The 25879-nt window shown below is 38.5% G+C and overlaps 1 protein-coding gene across 2 annotated transcripts in view; it reads left to right on the forward strand.

Annotated features, from left to right (window-relative positions):
• The first annotated feature begins 12011 nt into the window (after positions 1-12011).
• YES1 (YES proto-oncogene 1, Src family tyrosine kinase) overlaps positions 12012-25879 on the forward strand; it is a 74226-nt gene continuing 60358 nt past the window's right edge. The window contains exon 1 of one of the 2 annotated variants that reach the window (XM_043558414.1): positions 12012-12367. The gene's annotated coding sequence lies outside the window, so the exon portion shown is untranslated. Of the gene's footprint in view, positions 12702-25879 lie in introns of both variants that reach the window. The other variant, XM_043558413.1, reaches the window with a different exon arrangement.

The following is a 25879-nucleotide window of genomic DNA, read 5'->3' on the forward strand; positions in this document are numbered from 1 at the left end:
TATAGGCTGGAAGTTTATCTCTCTGTTATGCTTTATACAAATGCTTTTCCTTTACATTATTTAATGTTCCTTGTGGGGAATCATTATTTCAAGCACTGCTCCAAGAGTATGATTATAGAGGTTTTTATTTTGTTTTGTTTTTTAAAGAAACTCAACCAGGGATCTCCCTCCCTCTTTAAATTCCATGATGAATTTGAAAAATTCTATCTAAACAGCTACATTGTTCCTGGCCCATTAGACATTAATAATTCACAATGAAGCATTAAAAAGGAAATGTGAATGGGGCACCTGGGTGGCTCTGTTGGTAGGGCATCCAACTTCAGCTCAGGTCATGATCTCACGGTTAGTGGGTTCGAACCCCGCGTCAGGCTCTGTGCTGACAGCTCAGAGCCTGGAGCCTGCTTCGGATTCTGTGTCTCCCTCTCACTTGGCCCCTACCCCAACTCATGCTCCGTTTCTCTCCATCTCAAAAATAAATGAACATAAAAATTTTTTTAAAAAAAGGAAATGTGAAAAATGTACATGTGATTGTAACATAAAGGAAATATTCACGATTTGAGCTGAACCAGAAATAATAATAATAGTCTCTGTAGTTAAACTAAATCTTCTAAATGCTCCATAATAGTAAAATACAAATCCCATAGCAGATGGAAGCGAAAGAATGAAAGTATTACATTTGTTTCAAATAACTGCAATAACAGAAAACATACTAAATACATGTATACTGTGTATGGGGGAAACAGCAACATTTCAGAGCTAGGGGAGAAACTATAACATGGCTCAGAGAATCTGGGGCTTAACTCAAGCAGGATCTTTTAATACCAAATTATTTTAACTGAGTTTCAGTTTAAAAGGAGGGGGGGATAGGGGCGCCTGGGTGGCACAGTCGGTTAAGCGTCCGACTTCAGCCAGGTCACGATCTCGCGGCGCGTGAGTTCGAGCCCCGCGCCGGGCTCTGGGCTGATGGCTCAGAGCCTGGAGCCTGTTTCCGATTCTGTGTCTCCCTCTCTCTCTGCCCCTCCCCCGTTCATGCTCTGTCTCTCTCTGTCCCAAAAATAAATAAACGTTGAAAAAAAATTTAAAAAAAAAAAAAAGGAGGGGGGATAACCTCACAGATTGTGGAGAAGATGAATTTAAATGACTTAGCATATAAATCATGGCAAGTGCTGGGTAAAGAACACAACAGACGATAGTTTCCAATTTTTATTACCAACAAATTGGAATGTACTTGAGCAGCAGGGACCATGTCCAAATAATTTTTGTGGTTGTTGAATTAGTAGAATAGTGAGTATGTATGTGTGCCACAGAATATAGCTATCATCAAAAGGAAAAAAATAGGAAGACAGAGAATCTAGCGTTTGTTGCTGTTGTTTTAATTGCATTGACTTCAGCCATTCATTTAAATTCTGTTTTTCATTTCTCATGCATCTTAGTATCATTTACCTTTTTTAGAAGCTAATTAGAAAAATTCTGAGAGGAGGAAAGACACTAGACATTTTTGTGACCAAATTCAACTGAACTAAAGTTGAATAAATCTTTATATTAATAGGATGAAACAAAGGAATTTACAAGAGTTCTGTTTTTTTTAAGGGAAGACTATTTATCACAGAGAAATATTTCTCTCTCTCTCTCTCTCCCTCTCTCTCTCTCTCTTTTTAAGTGAAAAATTTCTGCTACTCAGCCCCAACCTCGAGATCTACAGAGGGAACTGGGAAGAGAGTTGATGGTCTTAAATGATGTGTTGACTATCCCTCCCCCACCTCTTTTAATGCTTTCTCAAATATGGCTTATTCACCACCCAAAATACATAATTTTATAATATTAAGTAGAGAAGGACTACAAGATCTCAATCAGTCTAAACTGTTTTAAAGGTTTTTTTTTTTTCTAGAATTCTTAATTGAATGACATCGTGGTTAAAGTGTTGGTTCTAAAATTAACTATTAATTTCCTAAAATTAACTATTAATTTCCAGTTTCACCAGTTCTAGCTAAATATTTTTATCTTAGCTGTGGCCTTCTTTTTCCCTCATTTTCTTTGCCTATAATATGGGAAGGATTATAATAATTGTACTGCTTCATAGTTTGCAGTGAGGACTGGGTTAATACCCAAAGAGTTCAGAATAGCTTCTGACACACAGTAAGTGTTCAAAGAATGTTACCTGCAAGTTTTACAAGATCAAATAGAGACTTTGCTACTACCAAATAGAATAAACTGACAGAATTTTATAGAAGGAAGGACATTACAAATCAGCTAATACAGTGGATTGCAAACTTTTAATTGTTACCCACAATGAAAACAATATATTTTACATCACGACTCAGTATGTACACATCTATAAGGGAAACAAGAGTTTGGCAAAATAATACTTATTATATGTAGTAACACTCATATTTCTTTGTTTCGTTTTCTAAAAAAGGTTGGTTGCCATCTACTAAATTGCTTTGCTACTTACTGAGGAACTGCAACCCATAGTGTGAAAAAATCTGATCTAATAAAATCCCTTCACTTTACAGTGGAGAAAACCAGAGTCTTAAGAACTTGGGAAACGTACTTAAGATTACATAGCTAGAAAACATGATTCACCACATGAAATAAAGGATAAAAATTATATAATCTTCTCAATAGATGCAGAAAGAGCATTTCACAAAATCCAACATCCTTTCATGATAATAGTTCTGAACAAATCAAGTATAGAAGGAACATACTTCACCATAATAAAGGCTCTATGTGACAAACCCACAGCTAACATCATACTCGATGATGAAAAGCTGAAAGCTTTTCCTCTAAAATCAGGAATAAAACAAAAGAGCCCACGCTCACAACTCCTATTCAACATAGTACTGGAAGTCCTAGTCAGAGCAATTAAGCAAGAAAAAGAAATAAATTTAATTTCCAGAAAATACGGGTACAACTGACAATCTTATTGGAAAAAGAGAAAAATTAGATCACTACTTCCTATTCTACAATATAAAACACATTCAAATGCACTAAATTTGTTCAATGTAAAGGGAAATCACAAAAATAGTAGAAAAATATATAAATAATTTTAGGATCAGAAAGGAAAATTTAAGAATGCCAACTTAAAAGAAACCAAAAAGAAAGAGATCGATAAATCAATTAAAATATTTTTCAGTTTCAGGGAACCTGGGTGGCTCAGTCTGTTGAGCATCCATGGTTTCAGCTCAGGTCATGATCTCACAGTTCATGAGTTCAAGCCCCACATTGGGCTCTGTGCTGATGGTGTGGAGCCTGCTTAGGATTTTCTCTCTCTCTCTCTCTCTCTCTCTCTCTCTCTCTCTCTCTCAAAATAAATAAACTTAAAATTTTTTTAATAAATTTTTTTTTCAATTTCTCTGTACTAAAAGAAAATCCACAAATAAAGATAAATGGCACGTGAAAACTTGGGGGAAATGTTGCCATTGTTTATGAAAAATAAAGAATTCAAATATTCAAAATATTCAATAAGAGTACTTAAAAATCCATAAAGAAAAGAACAATCACACCTAAATGCAAAGTTGATTCAGGACAATTCACAAAATTAGAAATATGAATGGCCAATAAACGTGCATAAAATTTTCTAGGCAAATTTTTCTTTCTTCAGATGGAAAATCAGTTGTCCTTGTATCCTATCCTTTCCATTGGAAGTTAGTTACATAGTGTTTATTTCCTTATATTTATGTACTTTATCCTTTGATCAATTCTTTTTTTTGAAAAAATTTTTTAACGTTTATTCATTTTTGAGTGACAGAGAGAACAGAGCGTGAGCGGGGAGGGGCAAAGAAGGAGGTGACAGAATCCAGAGCAGGCTCCAGACTCTGAGCTGTCAGCACAGAGCTGGATGCGGGGCTCAAACTCACTGACCTAGGCCAAAGTCAGACACTAAAGTGACTGAGCCAACCAGGTGCCCCAATCCTTTGATCAATTCTGTGTAGCATAAGTGGTGACAGATATGCTAACTAACATTATTATGGTAATCATTTCACAATAGATAAACGTGTATCAAATCATCATGTTGTATACTTTAAACTTATATAATGTTATATATCAATTATATCCCAATAAAGTTGAGGGGGAAAAGATTACATAGCTACATAAGGGCATAAAATTCTGGAACCAGAATTTCTTTTAATTGAGAAATAATTTACATACCATAAAATTCATCTTTCAAAATGCACAATTCAGTGGTTTTCAGTATATTCAGAGAGATGTGAAACCATTACCACTATCCAATTCCAGAATATTTTCAGAACCCCAGAAGAAATCTCACACCCACTAGCACTGAGTGGTGTTAATTAATATTAATAGATTTTTTATTAATATAGATATTAATATATATAATATAATATAGATATAATATAGATATTAATAGAATTAATATTTACTCCCAGACCAAAGATCTTTCCACTGTCAAGGCTTTATATGGATTTCCATATCTTATGGTAAGTAAAGTTTAATAAGTGTTTATATGTCTAAATGACCAAATTCATCAAATACTTGCTTAGACTTTGTATGATTCTGTGCCATTAACCATCTCAAAATTTTATATAAATATCTATCTATCTATCTATCTATCTATTTTTTGATGTCTACCAGATTGTTGAGGATACATGACAAACACTTAGGAACAGATCCTATGTATTCTAAACAGACTCAGGAAATGTTTTGTTTTTTGGACGTATAGCTCATCATCTCAAAGGAAATGAGACTAGTGACTTTTAGAGATAGTATGTAAGACTTGGAGCCTTTTACAAAAGGAGGAATTTTTTTTTTTTCTATTTCAAGGTTTCAAATAAATTCACAACTAGACAATAGATCCTTAAGAGGTCTAAGGAGAATCTACATATTTTCTTGAACATATTTTTTGAAATAAATTTTAAAGTACCTCATCATAATATAAACCAAAATTTCCAGTCTGGTTTTTAAAATATCCATTCCATGGTCTCTGGCTTTGCTTCTATTTTAACTTGTTGGAATTAATTTCACATAAAATGAACGTGAGTGCCAATTTGCTATTTTATGCCAAAAATTACCAGGTCTCTAAAAGAAAAATCTCTACCTTAGTCACTTTTGGATTATTTAAATAGTGTTCTCTAAAGTGTGAGTCATTGTATATTTTTTGGTTCTTGAGTGCCTGGTTGTTGAGTCTTTAGTAAACACACTTGCAAGTATTCATAAGGACATAGGCCAATGCAAATTAATGACCAGAACTCAGGGCTCAAAAAAGGTGAAATGGTTGTAGATTAGTCCACTACAAAGAAATGAAAATGATGATAATGACAATAAAACCAAGAAATAATTTTAAAAATACAGTAACTAGTTATTTTAAGCAAAATTAAAAAAAAAATTTAAATCAACTTAGGTATAAACAGTAAAAACTGATTTTTACTCACCAATGAAAATTTCCAAAAGAAAACTATGTACTTTAAATTAAATTTGATAGGATATTAATTCCTCCTTCGACAAAAAAAAATAAATTCTAATAAAAGCTTTGAAAATCTATTAATATTTACATTCCTTGGATTTAGACACAAAGAAAATACCCTACCATTAATTTTTAGTTCTCCAAGTTAATAAAGTCCTGAGATCTTTTTAAATACCATATACAATAAAATATACAGAATTTATCTGTAGATATTATACAGATGCTTTATGAATGAATGAATGATTTTAAAAACATGAAATAACCTTTCCTAGCATTGGGTTATTAACTGTTTACTGACTCTAATCACTGAGTTGTGGTTACCATGGAAGGTTTAACTATAATTACCTAGCTTTGGCAGATTTTAATGTAAACCTTAACATTGACTTAACCTAGATATTTTGTATTTGGCAAGGTAATTATGCTGTACATGTAGTCATTTCTCAGACATTTGGTTCTCTGTCTGAAGACCATGGTTTGGTGGAGGTGCCATTGGAAAACTGACAATAGATGCCAAAGGCTAATCTCCAGAAAGGTATACTGAATCTATGTTGTTTTTTTTAGAAATTGAATTCATCCTTTTTAGTTTGGTCTCATGAATCGTTTTCAGTTTTCCCCCAACCCTTTCTTTGGGATATAATACAATAAAATAAAGAATTTCCTACAAATCCATAGAATCCACATTTCTTTTTTTATAGATTCCTATTGGGGTACCTGGGTGGCTCAGTCGGTTAAGCTCCAGACTTCAGCTCAAGTCATGATCTCACAGTTCATAGGTTTGAGCCTTGCATCAGGTTCTGTGCTGACAGCTCAGGGCCTGGAGCCTGCTTCAGATTCTGTGTCTCCCTCTCTCTCTGCCCCTCCCCCACTCACACTCTGTCTCTCAAAAATAAACATTAAAAAAAATTTAGATTCCTATTTATACAAGCAATTTGCTAATTTTAATTATTCCAGAATTTGGAAAAATAAATGCTGTTTTCATGGCCATTAAAATAACATTTAAAAATAATTTCCTTTTTGTAATCACAAAGACTTTTAGTAGAATAGATGTTGCAAACTTTCCTCTTATTAGCTGTGTGCTGCTTAACCTCTCCAAGCTGGAGGAATCCAACCTGTAATCGGGGACTACCAACCTCCAGAGCGATTATGAGGATTCAGTGAATGTAGCAGGTAAAGCACTTGGCATACATATGGGTGAGGGCATAATAAAAGATAGCTGTTGTTGTTTTTGTTATCAATCCTGGTATCTGCATTGCCAATGTCATCGTCTCATTCACATTTCACCAAAACATAGATCTTGTTGCCTATATTATTCCCTTAGAAAGAAGATAAATTAAGTAGCTATTTTAAGTACTCAAAAGCCCTATTTATATACAAATCAAAAGAGGTGTCAATACACTTTACTAAAGGATTAAATGCATCACGGTTTACATCACATAATAAAATCTGGTCAGATGTTATTTTTAATTTTTTTTAATTTTTATATATTTTTGAGAGAGACAGAGACAGAATGTGAGCAGGTGAAGCCTGCTTTGGATTCTGTGTCTCCCTCTCTTTGCCCCTCCCCCACTTGTGCTCTGTCTCTATCAAAAATAAACAAATGTAAAAAAAAAAACAAATTAAAAAAAAAAGAAACAGGCTCCAGCCTCTGAGCTGTCAGCACAGAGCCTGATGCCAGGCTGGAACTCACAAACTGCGAGATCATGACCTGAGCCAAAGTTGGACACTTAACAGACTGAGCCACACAAGCACCCTGGTCAGATTTTAATTTGCTCAGATTTAATTTACTTTTCACAAATGTGAAAAATAATTATCTATAGCACTGAAAATATAAAAAGATTTTGTTTTAAAAAGGATATTAAAGGTTTTTAAAAGCATAGATTTATTCTCAACATATTTTTTAAAAAATGCCAACCACAATGTTAGCTTGTAAAATATTGAACAATAACAAGTCCCCAAATAACCAGCCCTTTATGTTTTATAATCTGATGTCAGTTAACTTACAAGATAAGAGCATGCCTGATTTATAGTTTCTTTTCCAAACCTTTGATGTAGGTAAACATTCTAACTTTAACTTCTTGCCTTCAAGCAAAGTTATGTTCTACTTTTCATAACCCATTTGTAAAGATTTCCAGGATGTAGCAATCTGGTAGCAATTTTAGTAGTGCTTAAACTCAGTGTCAGAGACACTGACATATTATGACCACACGCCAGCTTAATGTATCAGAAAAGTAAAGGCCAAACACTTGGTAATGGCTAGGAATTGCAAATATAGATCTTGGGAGGAAATTACAAGCCTGTAGGACAGAGATATCAAATGAGTTTCAGCATCTGACACCAATATCAGGTGTTTGCTGTCTGCATTGTTGTGTCGAGGATTTAGAGGATGGGAGTTAGGGCTCTGGGAAGAAGAGTCTACTGTGCTGTGATCTGAGAACAATGACTGTCCTGGGCCTGCAGGAGAGAGACTCATTTGCCAGGTCTATTCTAGGTTTGGGGTCTTACATGTGGCTTAAGGCAACTCGAGTCAGCATTGGGGTCCTCTAATATCTTTTGCCTGCTTTTCACCATGCATCTATCTACTTCATTCTCTCTCTGAAAACAGTACCCACATCCCTTGCCCACCCCCATTATGTGCATGAGACAGGAGATGTTTCCCTTATAGTGCTTGAGTTTCCTGCCAGTAGCACAAAGAAGTAGCAGGAACTAAGTAGTGGTTTTCATTTGCAAAGAACAGAAGTCTGTACTTAATTTAAGCAGAAAGAGATTTTAATTTTGGAAGTTCAGAGAAGGGACAGGAAGACTGGTGGAGCACACTCAGGCAGGAGCTAAAGAAGGTGGGGGAGTCCAGGTCCTGACTTAGGGATGGTCTGCTTAGGAAGCAGGCACCATCAGCATTAGACTCTTGCCTACTGCTACTGGACTCTCCTTCCCCTAGACATCTATCCTCTGCCACTGGAGTCTCAGCACCACAGCCACCATGAATAATTGCTGAGTCACCTTTGTGTCACTCAAAATTTCAAATTAGAAGCTGAAGCCTGTGAATAGTAGTACTTGGATCACATGCTACACTCCAGCTATTGGTAGAGGATTGGTTCTCAGAGAAAAAGAACTTGAGTTAAACAATAACATCAAGAGGCGCCTGGATGGCTCAGTCAGTTAAGCATCCTCCTCTTTTTTTTTTTTTAATGTTTATTCATTTTTGAGAGACAGAAAGAGACACAGTGTGAGTGGGGGAGGGGCAGAGAGAGAGACATACAGAATCCAAACCGGCTCCAGGCTCTGAGCCGTCAGCACAGAGTCCAATGCAGGGCTCTAACCCACAAACCGAGAGATCATGACCTGAGCCAAAGTTGGACACAACTGACGGAGCCACCCAAACGCCCCTAAGCATCCTACTCTTGATTTCAGCTCAGGTCAAGATCTCATGGTTCCTGGGTTTGAGTCCCATTTAGGGCTCTATGCTGACAATGCAGAGCCTGCTTGGGATTCTCTCACTCCCTCTCTCTCTGCTCTTCAAAATAAGTAGACTTAAAAAAACAAAATACCCTTAAAAGGTTTCCACTTCATTCTACATTCTGCTAGGCAGAGGGCATGTGAGAAGATGTCATGCACCATCCAATTTAGAAAGTGTTGTCACAGAACCAAGTTGAGAGTGTGAAAGTTTAAAGTATAGGTAAAGGTACCCAGGAGTAGGTAGAGTGGGTACCAGGAGGAGCTAGAGCAGAAATTAGGGTTTTTTTTTGCTAGATGCAACAGGCCTGGGACCAACCTGCAGGAGCACTAGAAAGAATGTAAATTTGAGAAACAAACCCCAAAGTAGATTCCAACCCAAAGACTAAACTTCCAAAAAATAGTCCTGGAGCTGGGGAGGCACACCAGGCACAGGGTGTAATTCTAATATTTTAGACCAGGTAGCCAAGAAGTTTAGAAGCTGGAAAGAACAAAACAGAGCAACAAGATGAGCTAGATTTGCTGAAGCTTATAGAAGATTGGCATTTGTTACATCTATTCATTGTAGGATGTATCTGTACACATCCAATGAATTAGTTCTCTTAGACCTTGCCCAATTAAGGGGAAGTAAAAAGTATAATACACAAGCACCAGTCCTTGACGCAATGAAGGCATCAGGAGAAATTGATGGGTTACTGCACTTCTCCCTAAGCTTGGCACAATGAGCCTAACATTCAATGATGAGTACTTTCCATCTGCCTGATTTTCCAGATCTTTGTTTAGAGGGATCCTCATATTCTTCCTTATTGGGCTTAGCACCAGTTTTTGCCAGGCTAAACTGGTGTAGATAACTTCAGACATTGAGTGGACATGAGGAGATCCAGGCTTGAGTGGTTAGCACAAGTCTAGTAGAAGGCATTTTGAGGGGGTGTTGTAGTGGGACCGTTAATTAGAGAACACAGAGGAGTGCATGACCCTGTGTAGGACTGCAGGCTTTCTAGTTATCAGGAAAAGAAAATCGTCACAGCCTGTGATGGAAGCAGCAGCAGGTAGATTTATCCTAAACACAAACATTTTCTGGCAAAATCACATGTCCCGGGGTGAGATCGAATGTGCCCCAGCTAAACATTGAATCTTTTAAACTTTCAGTCAGGACATTCAGTAAGCATTTATTAACTTGAATAAATGATACATTCCACTTCTGTAGGGACTCAACATATGTCATTTCTTTTGTTTCAAGCATTCCCCTAACCTCCTCAACCAGCAGACTCTCCCAGGGATTCCAAGACCCTTATCACTCCTTAACACATACATACCAGACCTCTGTGCTGTGTGGGAGCGACAAAGGGTGCATGTCATTTGTGTGTATCTTGAATGAACAGATTTGCACTTAAAAGCAATTTCTATTGTACCAAACTCATCAAGACTTTAGAGTTTCTCTTTCTTACTTCTGTTGGTGGTAGTTGTGGTGGTTTTTGGTTGGTATTTTGTTGTTGGTTTTGGTTTGTTGTTTTTTTAAATATTCTTGGAAATAAGTGAGTCATTGAGTCTAAGTAAGATTGAAGTCTCCAGGTTATTTACAGACTAAAACTTGATAATGTAGATTAACATTCCAAAAGAGAAAAGAGGGAATGAGGTAACAAAAAGAATCAAAATGAGGGTGAATAGAAGGAGACTCATTGATAAGTTAATATAACACCTAGGGGATTTTGACATCCTTTCCCACCTTTAAAACTCCTTACAGAGCATCTTCAAAGCCACCTCATCCCTTATACTGGGGAAAACTAGGATTTCAGAGTTCAGTTTTTGAGGCTGAACGTTTAGGACAACAAAAATATTATCTGTATTTAATCTAGAAGTTTAGAAAAGTAACAGCTCAAAAATTTATTTTCTAGTTAAAAAAAAAGCTGAATATAAATCTACATGAAAACGGTTAGCCTCAAATACAGTGAAGAACAAATTAAGTGTTAGTAGCTAAATCAAATAAAGTACCATCCTATATTATGTATACCTTTTTGTTAATGTGAATGCCTATCCCTACCTTTGGCTCACTTAGTAAGCTGAAGAAAAAAGATTTTCTTTTTTTTTTTTTTAATTTTTTTTTTCAACGTTTATTTATTTTTGGGACAGAGAGAGACAGAGCATGAACGGGGGAGGGGCAGAGAGAGAGGGAGACTCAGAATTGGAAACAGGCTCCAGGCTCTGAGCCATCAGCCCAGAGCCTGACGCGGGGCTCGAACTCACGGACCACGAGATCGTGACCTGGCTGAAGTCCGACGCTTAACCGACTGTGCCACCCAGGCGCCCCAGAAAAAAGATTTTCAAACCTTTATATGCATTTCCTAAGTTACTAAGAATACCAGAATACTGACACATATGATTGTACCATTTCGCATTTGTCAAAGATGATTCTGAATTTTGCTGAAAACCACAAAGGAAACCAACAGACCCACATTACTGTTCTGATATCCCCACCAAAGAGGAAACACAGAGAGGAAGTTAATCTACAAGTCTGATAGGGCATATGTGATTTTAGCAGAAGAGCCTCAAGATTCAGCCTATTCCAACACTGACTAACTCTTATCTTTATTCCCAACTCCTTCTGGATCCTTTCCCTTCTTCAGCGACTGGCTACAAGGCATACAAGAAAGGTGCTTGTATTTGAAGAATTCTAGTTCCACTATGCTCCACTTTCGGGGTCGCAGCCTCAGTTTCCACAGTTGTCAAACAGGATACTAATAACTATACCTCACTGGGAAGTTGCCGGGATCATATAAAAATACGTTGTCCCTAGATAAGCCAAGGTCACCATTCCTGGGAGAATCGCCAAAAGAACTCGGCTTCGGTTCCCCCTCCCGGCAAGGCTGGTTCGACCAACAGTCAACAGGAAGCTCCAGGGGTTGGGACAGGATCCCTGGCTCGGAAGGAGGCCAGACGCGAGCGTTTTTGGACGGCGATCAAGAGGAGGGTGATGAGAGCGTTAGAAACGCCCCCCACCCCCCACCGCCGGCTCACGCGGATGGGCTGAGATTTTACTATCAGTGACAAAAGAGTGCGGAAGCACAGTACTAAAAAGCAAACAGTCAACCACAATAACTCAACCCTGCCCTCCCCACAAAAACAAACAAAGCCCCAAAGCCCTCGGCAGGACTAGAACCGGGCGACGGGAACCGAGAAGGGCTGAGGAGGCGGAAGCTGTGCCCCTCACTCCAGCTCCCGGGGCAGGGGAGTGCGCGGCCGAAGGGTCCGCGGAAGGGGAGGGGGCGCTGTGGGTCCGCTCTTCGCGTGCAAGAAGCGCCTCCTCCTCACGCCCCCTCAGCCTGTGCCTCCTCGGGAATCCGCCTCGGACCCCGCCGCCATGTTGGGTCCGGAGGAGTGACTTGGACTAGCAGCCGACGGGGACTGCGGAGGGACGGCCCCGCATCCCGCGGAGCGCGCCGCGGCGCCGGAAGGCGGGGGGGCGCTCCAACTCGGGCGGGCGCGGCGCGAGATCCGGTGAGCAGGACGGCCGCGCGCGCAGGTAGCCGCAGCCCCCCCGCCCTCGCCCCCGGCTCCGCCCCCGCCGAGGAGGGGCGGAGCCGGGAGCGAGGGCGGGCGCCGAGCTGAGTGGAGGTGGAGAGTGAGGCCGAGGGGTGGGGGAGCCCGGGAATTCCCTCCTCCTGAAGTAACGAGTGCGGGGCGGCTGTGCCGTCGTCGCTGCAGCGGGGCTCCCGGGACGCGGAGGTGGAGGAGGGAGAGGGCCCCGCGGGCCTCGCCTCCGCCCGCCGCCCCCTCCCCGCCACCCCGAGCTGCGGCAGCAGCGACTCATGCGAGCGCGGCTGGACGGCAGGTAAGGACCCGGCGGGGCCCCGCGGGCGGAGGCGGCCGACCCCGGCCCGGGCAGCGCTAGGCCCCGGCGCCCGCCAGCGCCCGAAGGCGCCCGCGCTCCCCGCCCCCGCAGGCTCCGAGTTGGGAAGTTGAGGAGAAACTTCTCCCCTCCCCCGGCTCACCCGGCGGGCGTGTCTCCTTCCCGGCGCTACCTGCCTGCCCCCTGACTCGGTCTCCGCCCCGTCCAGTCCTTCCCGGTCCCGCCCAAGTCCGACTTAAGGTCCTTGGGGCAGTAGGGAACCTCCCACTCCTGCCTGGGGGCTAGGTTAATTTTGGCTCTCCCTGCCCCAGTGAGGGAAGAGGAGGGCAGCGGCCCCTTTCGGTCCCAGAGCTTGAGGGTCTGCATGTGGCTGACGCCGGGTGGCAACTGTGCCGGGAGAGCGGACGTGGGGGGTGGGGGTGGGGGGCGAGTGGGTGAGCCTCTAGCTTTACTTGGTTTGATTGAAAACCGCAACGTGTTAAAGTTTTCCTTTGTTTTGGGCTGGGGGTTGGGAAGTATGCCATTCAGCATCCACTTTTACAGTATTGTGGCCCTCCGTCTCCCGTTTGGTTCGGTTCTCTGTCCACATGCTACAGAAAATTTTGTTTTAAAGTGTGTTTTTCTTGGTAATTGCTTCCAGCTTTTGCTTCATTGGGCATGGGGCAGCGTTGTTTTAAGAAGCTCTTCGAGGGGCGCCTGGGTGGCGCAGTCGGTTAAGCGTCCGACTTCAGCCAGGTCACGATCTCGCGGTCCGTGAGTTCGAGCCCCGCGTCGGGCTCTGGGCTGATGGCTCGGAGCCTGGAGCCTGTTTCCGATTCTGTGTCTCCCTCTCTCTCTGCCCCTCCCCCGTTCATGCTCTGTCTCTCTCTGTCCCAAAAAATAAATAAACATTGAAAAAAAAATTTAAAAAAAAAAAAGAAGCTCTTCGAAAACCAACTCCGATGTAGGGACTTCTTTAATTCTTGTTTTGCAGTGAGTGGAAAATCAAGTCCGATGTAGGGTTTGCTTTAATTTGTGTTTTGTGGGGAGTAGAGAATCGAGTCCTGTGGAGGGACTGCTTTGATTTTTGTGTCGTAGTGAGTGGGACACAACGTAGTTCCGATTTGGTTCATTTATTTTCTGCGTAATTAATAGGCATGGCATAACATACGGTCTAACAATTTGTAAATTATTAAAATAAAGATGAGAAGTCTAATGCAATCACAACTTTATGTTCATGCATTGGTGTGTTTCATGGTGTGCTTTCACGTACATGGCTTCACACGTACATGCCTATGATTGTAGTATATGTGTGTCCTTGTAACTGTAGGATTACAGTGCTAAAAATATCTCGATAATTCTGTATATATCTAAACCATCCTGTAAAAATTCTGAAGTTAAATTACACGTAAGGAAAATATTACTAAATGTGTACATGTGACTGTAGGCACTTACTGGCATAGCACCTGGTAAATCTATCTTAACTAGGGCAGTGGCACACAGTGGACAAAAAACATTTTGAATGGGCAGTTAATGAAGGAGCATCTTGTAATAGAATGAGGACCTTTTGTGTATCCATATAGGATTTTCATATATTCTGTAAGAAAGTCGTATTTCACTAAGCCATACATATGTTTTGTTTTACTAATATGTGAGACCCCTGTGGTAGTTGACTTAAGGAAGTTTAGTTATTTTAAATTTTGGACATTACCTAAACCTCTGTAGAGATTGTGAATGCTGGTTGACAATTCATAGGGTCCTGAATTTGAAAAACAAGACAATTACCTTTGATCTGGATCTGAATATAAGACAGTTCAGATCCATGTTTTCAGAATAAAAGATAAAAGGACTCTTAAAATGTGTACTGTGCTGTAACTACCATCATGTTAAGCTACTATAATAGCTTTAATTTTGCAGTATGTTTTTGCTGACTTCATAAACCACAAAACTGACTCCTTTCTATTCAACCGAAAGTGAAATTACGGCTTTGACCTGTCTTCCTGGGATAGGTGGAATTTGTCTTACGGCTGAAGTATAATATTAATACATGGCTTCACGTTGTTTTTTTTTTGTTTTGTTTTGTTTTTTAATTCAGGAAATTCTCAAGCTGAAAATCAACATCCACGCAAATAAATCTCCTTCATGATATGTAATGCTAAAAGAACAAATATTCTAAAAGGATAGCAGTGGTCCAGTATAACTGAAATATTACCGACCCATGGTGTACAATTTGTTTATACAAAGTCCACATTTGCATCCTTTTAGGCAGTAAATAATTTGTTAATGTGAGTAATTTTACTTTATAAACATATTTAACTCTCAATTTAATGTTCACTGTAGGCATCATTTATTAGTTCCTATTAGCATTATATTAAAAAGAGATACAAACTTCCAGTTACAAAATAAGTCATGGGAATGTAAGGTGCAGCATAGAGAATATCGTCAGTAATATTGTAATAATTTTGTGTGATGACAAATGGTAACAACTTATGGAGGGGGGATTGTTTCATAATGTATAAAAATATCAAATCACTATTATGTACAATTGAAACTAGTAAGAATACTATATATCAGTTATACTTCAATTTAAAAACCTACTACCAAAAATTTTGAAAGCAGTTATACTAAGCTTTGCTGTCTGGGAATGCAAACTTGGGAAATAAAACTATATTTAAAAAAAACACAAAACCCTGCAAGGAAATGATTTCTATAAACGTAAAGAGAGGAGGGAGAATGTTGTGATTGGGACCCAGCTTCTGAAGTGGTGACAAAGTTTTAACCTTGTGGTGGTTGCAAGGGTGTTGGCCTTAGTCATTCACTTAGTTATTTACTAAGCCATACATTTCTTCTGTGCTTTTCTGTATCTGTTTTAGTTTACATAATTTTTTTTTTTTTTTAAGAAGCCTGTGTGTTATGTACTATACAAGGTGCTTGGGTAAAGAACTTAACATTTAGTGGCTGACTTTAGAACATCTCCTGGGCTGCCCTTTGCAAACAAGATTAGCTTATTAAATCATAATTGTCATATTCCACCTAGTGTATGTAACTACTTGACATAAATAACTATTAATTATGTTAATATTTTGAGGGAAGAAACCAGATTTTACTGATTTTAAATCCTCTTTAGCTTATATACATGGTAAACAGTAGGTACTCAAATGGATACTGTTGTTATCAAATATATAATGTAACTTATTTGTTGTAAAGTTTTGTAAATGACAAAACTGTCACATCAAAGTAATGTCTTGACTTTTAATCGTTTTCTGTTTTCTGTAATAGTAATTCCTTAGATCAGCAATTTATCCCTTAGTTTTGATATTCTTAAGGATGTCATGAAATTCTCAGCATAAACTAAGTTTTCGTTTACTTAAGCTTTATGAAGATGTGCCATATGGCACCTAACAGAAGAGTATGGTTTTTTCCCTTTTTTTTTTCAGAAGAGTATGTTTTGCAAGAAAGCAAGTGACAGTATGGTGTTGGAGTTTCAGAAATGCTCAGAATGATTATATTATGCTACTTGCTTTATGTAATGGCTTGCTGTTTTAGTTGTTGATTTTGTTGCTTTGTGGTTTGCATTGTTATAATGTAGAATTAAAGAAGAGATCACATCTGCATCAGTTTCATATATCACAGGAACTTTCAGTCATGCTGTAAAGGTGATGTTTGTGGCACTGGCTTTGTTATATGAATATTTACAGGAAGTTTTAGTTAAGATCTTCCATTGTTCAGAGCTCTACATGGCTTAGGTCACCTTCAGTTCACACACATTTAAACAGATCTCTAATACAAATCCAGAGTTCTTCAGGGAAGTACAACAGCTTTTCTTTAAAGGAAATAACCTGCTCCTATTAAAGTATCTTGGTAGCTTATTGGTTGTGTGTACAGCAGTTTGTGTGTGGCTATGGTAGGGTATGTATTACCGCTTTTCTTCCTCTCAGCTGCTCCAGCGCCACAATTAGGCTGAGTATTGCTCAGCTGCAGCTGCTGGGTGATTATGAACCATCCAGCTCCTGTCTAAACTCAGAGGCAGATTTAGCAAAAGGAGCTATAGTAACAGCAGAGGGTGAAAAAGAAGAGCCGGTGCTGCTGCCAGTATCATTTTAACATGTCTCTTTGCCAAGGAATCGTTGGCTGCGGCAGCACTACTGTTGTCTTGGAACTAGCAGACTTGATGGCAACATATCCTGGTCTGGATTGAGTTCACCTGATGTTACTCTTTAAAATCTTGAAGCTCGCTCCAGGAAAGAGAGAATCCTGTAATTTCAAAGTACAGGATAATACTGATGGACTGAATTACAAGCCTTAGTGCCCAGGATAGCAGTGCTCCTCAGTTCCCCTTGTTTGAGTGTATACATGTGACTGCAGGTTCCCTGGAGTTTGTAACATATACTCCATGCTACTTTAAACCGTGTCAGTTAGAAGTGCTGCTGCTATTACTGTTTGGGTGTTGGCAGGAGAGTTTCTATGCACGTTCTTTGGACATCCTGCTTTCTCCCAGGAAGTGGAAGACCTTCAAGAAGGATTATTTCTACAACTAGTTAGTTGCACATGGTATATCCCCTGTGTCCGGCTGAATTTTGCAAGACCCTAGCTTCTTTATTCTGTTGTTCTTTCCTTATTCCTGGGGTATAAAAAGATGGACATCAACAAACGCAGATATGTTATCAGCTATATATGGCAAGCCCCAGACTGGAAGATGCTATAGGCAAATTTTGCTGCTTCTGAAATGTTGCTCATTTTATAAACATGCTAAGCAGAGAGCAGCAGCATCTTGTTCTCTCTTTTACCATGACTGTCAGAAAAATTACAGAGAATTTCTTTTGCTAATTCTAATTCTGGCTTTGGAACTTGGTGGTTGGGGGTTAGCTAATTTGGGATGGGTAATAGGGAGCATTGGGAGAATCAGCACTCAAAATTGTATCACCAGAAGGAAGGAAGAGTTAACCGAAGACTGTACTCTTGAAAGTGAACAAGTACACATTGTCGTTGTGGCATGTACTTAGCAAAACACTAGTGTATTGGCTGCTGTCTTTGTGCTCCCACAAAACTCCAATATGAAAGCATATTCTCCTTACATTATAATTACTTCTTTCCATGACTATGATATATTTGACCTCATGCTCACAATGGCAAGCAACTGGTTTATATGAATCTTTGAGAACAGTTTCTAGTAGGATAAATGCTTAATAAATTTTGAATTGTATGCAGAAATGTGGTTCTGTGTATATTTATGACTTTACACACATTTTTAAGATCTACCTCTACTAAAATTTTATAAAACTTAGTGTTTTTTCATATGCTAATATTAAAACAAATGCTTTACATTTTTTCACTCAAAGTTTTGTTTTAGAAAATGATTTTATAACACAGTTTATAAATACTTTGAAAGGTGAATTTAAAGGTCAATTTGATATTTCTGATAAACTGGAGACTCTCTGTAGTTGAAGTTAAGCGAGTCTTTAATATGGTTTATTTTAAAGAAATGTTTTTTACTGTATTAATGAGTATAGAAAGCCCAAGCTATCCACCAAAAAGAAAAGAAAAACCTAGATTTTTCTAAAATGCATTTGACGTCGTATCATGTTACTAGAGACAATATTATAATCATTTACGTACATATCTTCCAAGGACAAAAAGAAAAAATCTCCTGATTTTCTTGATGTAATGCATGTGAAAGAATGCAGTTTATAGGATTTGTCTGCTGCTATTGGGGGTGTGGGTGAAGACAGGAAGTACTGAGAGGAAAGGACTGACCACTAACACTTAAAGATTGTTGTGGTTTCAGTCTGTGTTCCTACCAGTATTAAACTCTAGATTTTCTTTAATTATAGAGGCTAGTCACTTCTCTGATTTTTTAATATAGTTTACAGTTTCTTAGCATTAAGTAGAAATGGGAGTGGAGAAAGTTGGTGTCTTTTGCTACATAATTTAATACTTACATTTGTCCTGTGCCAAGTTTATTTATTTCTTACATTTGTTCTCAGGCAATTAGTATTTTACAGATAAGGGCATTTTAAAAATAAAAACTGTCACGGGGCTCCTGTGTGGTTCAGTTGGATAAGTGTCCAACTCTTGATTTCGGCTCAGGCCATGATCTCACAGTTCGTGAGCTTGAGCCCCACATCGGGCCCTGTGCTGACCATGTATAGCCTGCTTGAGATTCTCTCTCCTTCTCTGCTTCTCCCCTGCTTGCGCATGCATGTTCTCTGTTTCTCTCAATAAATAAATAAATAAACATGAAAATAAATAATAACTGTCAGGTATATGAAAAGGAGCAAAGAAGGCAACATGGTGTAGTAAGGAAAGGACTAAAAGGTAGAAGGCCATTTGGATTTTAATGCCACTTTTGATAATAAAGAGCTATTTGACCTTGGTCAGTTCAGTAAATTCCTTGCACCTCAGTTTCACCATCTGAAATAAGAGACAGTGGCCAGATGGTTTCTAATATTCTTTCAGCCTTATATAAATGTGTGGCTCTGTTACAGTTGAAGTTTTCCTATTGATAACATTTTAAGGAAATGTTTCAGAATCTAGAATTTGAAATAAAATTAGATAGCAGGTAAATAAAGGTTATAGTAAAAAACTGACCCATAGACTTGGCACTGGACTTTTCTCTAGGAAATGTAGTATTGTCTCATCAAGTGGCCATTTATTAAACTTGTGGTATAACAAATACTGTGCTGGTTTTGGAGGTATAGAAATGATTGCAGTGTGACTACTGCCTTTTAGGAATTCACAGTTGGATGGGACTGGTTATGATTATGAGACTGCTGTAAATTTTGTAGATTGGTAGTTCTTTTTAATGTGATAATCCAGTTTAACACTTCTCTGGTTTTTGATAATATTAGTGTGTGATACATCTGAAACTTTAATGGATCCATATGCAATGGATACTTTTAGCTTCAAGTAAACTGATTTAATTCTCTAGGCCAGAAGACTTGATTTGATTTTGTAGACAGTTTATTACAGATATGTGTGACAGATGCAGGTTCCACAACATTTATATAGAAGTTTTACTGTAAGAAGTCAGGTTTGAAAATAAGTCCTTTAAGCAACACTTCCGACTTATTTTGCAGTAAAATTAGAAAGATAAGAACTTTTATTCATTGAAGCACATAGATGTGATGTCAGTTAACAGATAATCATGACTATGATCACTATGATCATGACCACTAACATTAAAACATTTATTTTTTTTTAATTGACAAAAACAGAGTAATTGTTCTGGATGTTTTCCTTTAACACGTTTAGTTACTAGTTAGAATAAAATAAGCATGGGTGTTAGGAAATGGTTAGCTTTTTAAGGTTTGCAACAAAGATCTTATAAAAAGGGGAAGGGAAGCCACCAAAATTATAAGTAGATTGTTCCCAAAGTTTGTCAGTTAGGTCTTTGAAAATCAAAATCTTTTCTCAGGAAACATTCTTTCTTGGAAGGTTAGCCTTTTTGGTTAGATTTCTAGGCAGACCATTAACAGTGTATAAACATTTAACAGATATAATAGTGTTTCATTGGTAAATGTATTCTGATTGATTTTCAGGTTTTGTTTGTTTTCTTAAATCTGAGCTCTTTGAACATATGAAATACTTGGCTTACTGAATGTTCTGATTATACAGGGAATGAACTCATTGTCTTGTGAGTTACCCTCCCTCCACACCTTCCCAGCCCTTCACCATTTAAAAATCACTGTTACGAGTTTCGAATTGGGATGCCAAGACCCTTCCAGTGAAGCCTTGCTCTTAAGCTGAATTTGAGTACAGGAATGTCCGTACTTTCTCCCACCTGCTTGCTCTAGGCACTCTAAGCCTGCCTAGTCTATCCCTATAGGACAGTGTGAAGAATGGGAAGGTTTCAAAAGATTGGAAATGAGAAACAAAAATGTGGAAACTAGAAAAGGGCTTGGGAAAACGAGGAGTGGATGTAATGTGGAAGTTTATAATTTCCTCTTTTTTGCCCTTTTTTCTGTTTCCCGCCCATTTACTCCTCATAAGCAATGTGTAAGGAAGGAAGAAAGCCGGTATTATGGCAGATGCTATTCTACATATGTAGTTCATATGCATTGTCACAGTTAAATATTTGAAATGCCTTTTCAAAATACACATTGTGAATTAGATGGGTATTTATTACATGTGAAGAAACTGAGGATCAGAAACTATATGTGATTGGCTGAGGTCACAGGACTAGTGACTAGAACTGAATTTATCTGACAATAAGCCTGTTTCCTATAAGACAGCTTCCTTAGGTATAAAGAGCAATTATGGAAGAAAGGGGAATTTATCTTTTTCCTTCTCCCTTAAACTGTACATTTGTATTGGGGCTGAGAATTTTCAATCATGTATACTTTTCAATTGAAGTAGCTTTGTGGTACATATTTCATAATAGGAATCAAGGTCAGATATTATATGAGCTGGAAAAAAAAGGGCTAATACACTAAACTATAGCAAGTGCTTTCCTTTTGTAGGTTTGGCTTTGTAATGGAAAACTGATACACTAATCCCAAAGCATTCTTTATCTTTTTATAACAAGATGTTCAACCCAGATTAACAAAGAGACAGTGTTTGGATGTTTTTCCAGTGAAGCTTCTTTTTTTTTTTTTAAATCTAAATTTAATTCATCAAAAGAACAAAGCCAGTAAAAGATGGGTATTACACTAAAGTGTAGCAAACGCTTTCCTTTTGTAAGTTTGGGTTTATAAGGGGTATATGGAGTATATGTGTATATAGTCAGTTTCTCTTTCCTTGTCTCTCCTCCTCCCCTAAGTTTATGCTCAAATATGAGTTCTGACTCAAAACTGGCTCAAACTTCTATTGTGTGACATTGCTTTTATTTCTACTAATTAAATCATTTATTCTTAGATGAGTTGGTAGAAATAGATGGAAGGTCTGCATTGTCTGAATGGTTCTCCATCACATTTCAGATATTCTGCAGAAAGAGAGTACACTTTCTAATTTTCCCTGTCAATAAGATGGCAGTTTTCTACACCTTGGTACAGACTCAACAACCATTCAAAGCTTCACTTCCTTCTGAAGGAAACAGTGGGATTCTTCCATTCTGGCTTGTTCCTAGAAATGTTATTGTTATATGAATTCTTTACCTCTGGATCAAAAGTCTCATCTAACACTCCAAATGGAAATTCTGTTTGCTACTCATTTACCACAGTGTCAGATTCTATTGACAGATTTCCTTAACCACCTTAGAAGCCTTTTTTCTTTGGCTTCCTTTTATTTCTTCAGTTGTATGTAAGAATGTACCCTTTGTCCTCTTTAATAAGCTGGAGCATTGTTTTCTAATAGGAATGCTGGCTTGATTTTGTAGCATTATTATCCCACATAGAATATCTACAGTACAACTCCTTCACACATCACTTCAACAGTTCTATCATTGCCATGTTTATTAAGTCTACATAAGTGTGTTGGCAGATAGGTTTTAAACTATAGTGCCAAGACTAAGTGATGGGAGTGAGTGGCTGCCACTAGAATATAAGCTCCATGGAGGTAGGGAGGAATCTTTGTTTTGGTACAGAGGTTATCCCAAGCATCTGGAACCTTAGTAGGCACTTATTAAATATTTTAAAATGTATGACAGTGTAACAGTCTGCCAACAATGTTTGTTTACCATGGGCATGGGAAAAAGAAATGTCAACAAATAGCTTCTCACTGGAAACTCATACAGTAACCGCAGATGCTTCTTACTCCAGACTCCTTGGAGTGGCAGGCCTAAAGCTAGACTAGTGGCATCAGTGCTCTGGATGAATTCAGATAAACATTGTACTGGAGTCCGATGGAGAAGCAAGTATGATTTGGCAGTGAGTGGTAAATGTTAAAGACCAGTAAGAAAAATACATACAATAAAGGGATTCCTTTTTTAAATATCTTAAATCTCGAACAACCATTCTTCTTAAAAACTCTGCCACACATCAGTTCCTCCTACATTATGTTGATGTAAATGAGTCATATGCATGTATCTGGTTGTAAGTAGAGCTAAGAAAAAATAGTCCTTGGCAGGGCTACCTTCTACTGACAACCTTAGAAGGGGAAAAGGAATTTTTGGTGGAAGGTAGTTGTCTCTGCCACAGCAGGGGAGAGAAAGTAACCTATTAGTTAAAAAGATTACATATCTGTATGGAAATACACTATTTGGTTATAGAAACATGGTTAGAATATTTGAAAGGTGTGGACAAAGATGATCTTTTTTTTTGTTTGTTTTTAAGTTAGCTCTATGCCTAGCACCCTCATGACCCCAAGATCAAGAGTTGCATGTCTACTGGCTGAGCCAGCCAGCTAGGTGCCCCAAGATAAGGCAACAATAGTAGTACAGATACAAACTGGTTATGATGGAAAAAGTCAAATATCCCAGCACCTCTGGAAGCTTGTTTTTTATAAGCAGAGCATCTGGAAAAATGTAATTTCATGTTTTAGGTGGTAAAGAAAGATATAAAGATATTTGAACTTAATTAGGACCAATAGAAAAAAGTGATAGGCAAATTACAGAAAACATTTTTAGAGGTATAGGGACCATGTTGTCTTGGGTTTATATTAAAAGTAACAGGGAGGGGCGCCTGGGTGGCTCAGTCGGTTGAGCGTCTGACTTCAGCTCAGGTCACGATCTCGCGGTCCGTGAGTTCGAGCCCCGCGTCGGGCTCTGGGCTTATGGCTCAGAGCCTGGAGCCTGCTTCCGATTCTGTGTCTCCCTCTCTGTCTGGCCCTCCCCCATTCATGCTCTGTCTCTCTTTGTCTCAAAAATAAATGTTAAAAAAAAAAAGTAACAGGGAAAGTAATTCTGGACTTTAAGATGTATGCCCTAGACTTTAGGAAACATATTTGACAACCAGTAAGAGTCTATGATTTCAGATTCTGATGGACAGTATACCACCTAAAGGAATGAAAAGTCTAAAAATGCCCTAAACTTTTTATATGAAAAGCTTGGGAAGCACTCTGATTTGGGGTGCGGGTGGGGGTCACAGGAGAATTGTGGATTGTGTCTGCATTTATGGAGTCCTTTTAGTGATTGAGAAAAGATAGTAATTAGCCATATCAGAGAATTTGGTGAGGATAGTGGCAGGTGGGAATGATGATGGAGCTAAAGCCCTCCCCCCCCCCATCTCACCTTGTTACTCCCCATCCCCAGAGCCACTCTCTACTGGGTCTTAATTGTTTGTTTTTTTGGTTTTTTTTTCCAGAGCATGAACGGGGGAGGGGCAGAGAGAGAGGGAGACACAGAATTGGAAACAGGCTCCAGGCTCTGAGCCATCAGCCCAGAGCCTGACGCGGGGCTCGAACTCAGGACCGCTAGATCGTGACCTGGCTGAAGTCGGACGCTTAACCAACTGCGCCACCCAGGCGCCCCTGTTTGTTTGTTTTTAATGACTAGAACTTGAGCACCTGGGTGGCTCAGTCAGTTAACTATCCTACTTTGGCTCTGGTCATGAACTGAGTTTGAGCCCTGCATCAGGCTCCTCACTGGAGCTACCTTGCGGAGCTTTCTTGAGACTCTTTCTCCCCCTCTCCGTGCCCCCCCCCCCTCAGATCAGAAGGAGGAACTCATAATAGAACTCAAGTAGAAGAGGGGGTCAAGAACCTCTTAGGATATTGTTAGAGGATGAATAGGATTTTTAGAATGATTGATTCCTAGTGGAAAGAAAACTAATGACAACATAGATGATTCTTAGAAATAAATTCAAAGCTGGAAGTTAAAAGGGAAGCCACAGATCCAGGAAAGTTGAAATAATAGGTAACAGGAAACATCTAGCATGTCTTCTTTTTATCTCCTGACTTCTGTAACAAGAAGATGTCCTTAAGTTAGCAAAGCTAGAAAAGAAAGTAAGAAAGTAAGTAGATAATAGATGGTAAGAGGGTATCTAGCTTCAGTTGATTTCAAGTTTCTAGGTCCAAGAGAATTCTGTCTGAAGGTTCTGAAAGACACTTCTGATATTATCGGGGCCCCAGTTAATAGAGAAATCACAGACACAGGGAGACATCTTGAAAAAGAAAAAAAAGAAAATTGACTAAATGATGCCTTAAATAAGGTGAATTTTCATAAATGCAGACACTGAAAGTTGCTTTTGATGCCTGTTTAAAATTCTGTAACAGTTTATTAACGTTACCATTTATAAGTAATTGTAAGCTTATAAAGAAGAAGTGCTTTATTGAATTATTGAACCATCTTTGAGTTTGGGTAAATAAATGTATCTAGGTCATCTGTTAGTGGTACTTTACTGTGGGTGAGTGGGTGGACCTGATAAGCTTACTTTCTAGCAGTAAAGGTCAGTGATTCCTTTTCTACTGCCTTTTTTTGGGTCTGTTTTATGTTCCCTTTTCTGTAATTAAGTCTCTTTTTCTTTTCTCTCTCTCTCCCTTTCTTTCTTTTCTTTCTTTCTTTTTTTTTTTTTTTTTTGGTAATTAAGTCTTCTAATGGCATAATTGGCATTGCTGTTTATCTTTTTGATGATATTCAGAGCCACGGATAGTAACGGGTTCAAAGCTCCTGTTATGTATTTCCAGATTTGTTGTTGCTGTTGTTAAGGTAGATTGAACTGGAATATATAAGTATGTTTGTTTATCTCACAGTATCTGCAAACCTTGTTTTATTTTTGTTAGTTGTGTGTGTGAATGAAGATACCTTAAAATTATTGTAATTTGCTTTTTCAGTTGAAAGTGACTGTGCATTTTTCCATGTGGTAAACTGCTTGTTTATAACCTTTGACAATTTTGCTATTGGGTTGTCTTTTTCTTATAGATTTTTAGGTATTTTTATATTGTGTGGATATTCTTTGTATCTATGTTGCAAACACTTTCTCCATATCTTTGCTTGTCTTTTCCTCTAATATTTTTTCATTTTATCTTTAAAAAAGTATTAAAAATAACTTCCTTTTTATAACTTCTGGATTTTGTGTTTTAAGGATGCTTTCCACAGCTGATGATCATTTAAAAAATTTCTGTCTGTAGGTTTTTGTCTTGTCCTAGATTGCAAGTATTTTAACTCTTTACTCTGGAACTCTGCAATTTATATATGTTGTGAGATAAGAATCCAATTCTCTCCCTCTTTTTTTTTTTTTTTTTTTCCTCAGGATGTAGCTCACCAGTGCTTTTTATTAAATCTATCCTTTTGCCATGGATTCAGAATGCTACCTTTAGAGCATTCACAAATTCATTTATTCAAAGGCCTGTTTCTGAGCTTTCCTTCT

The sequence above is a fragment of the Prionailurus bengalensis genome, chromosome D3 (assembly GCF_016509475.1).
Source record: "Prionailurus bengalensis isolate Pbe53 chromosome D3, Fcat_Pben_1.1_paternal_pri, whole genome shotgun sequence".
NCBI classification, from domain to species: Eukaryota; Metazoa; Chordata; class Mammalia; order Carnivora; family Felidae; genus Prionailurus; species Prionailurus bengalensis.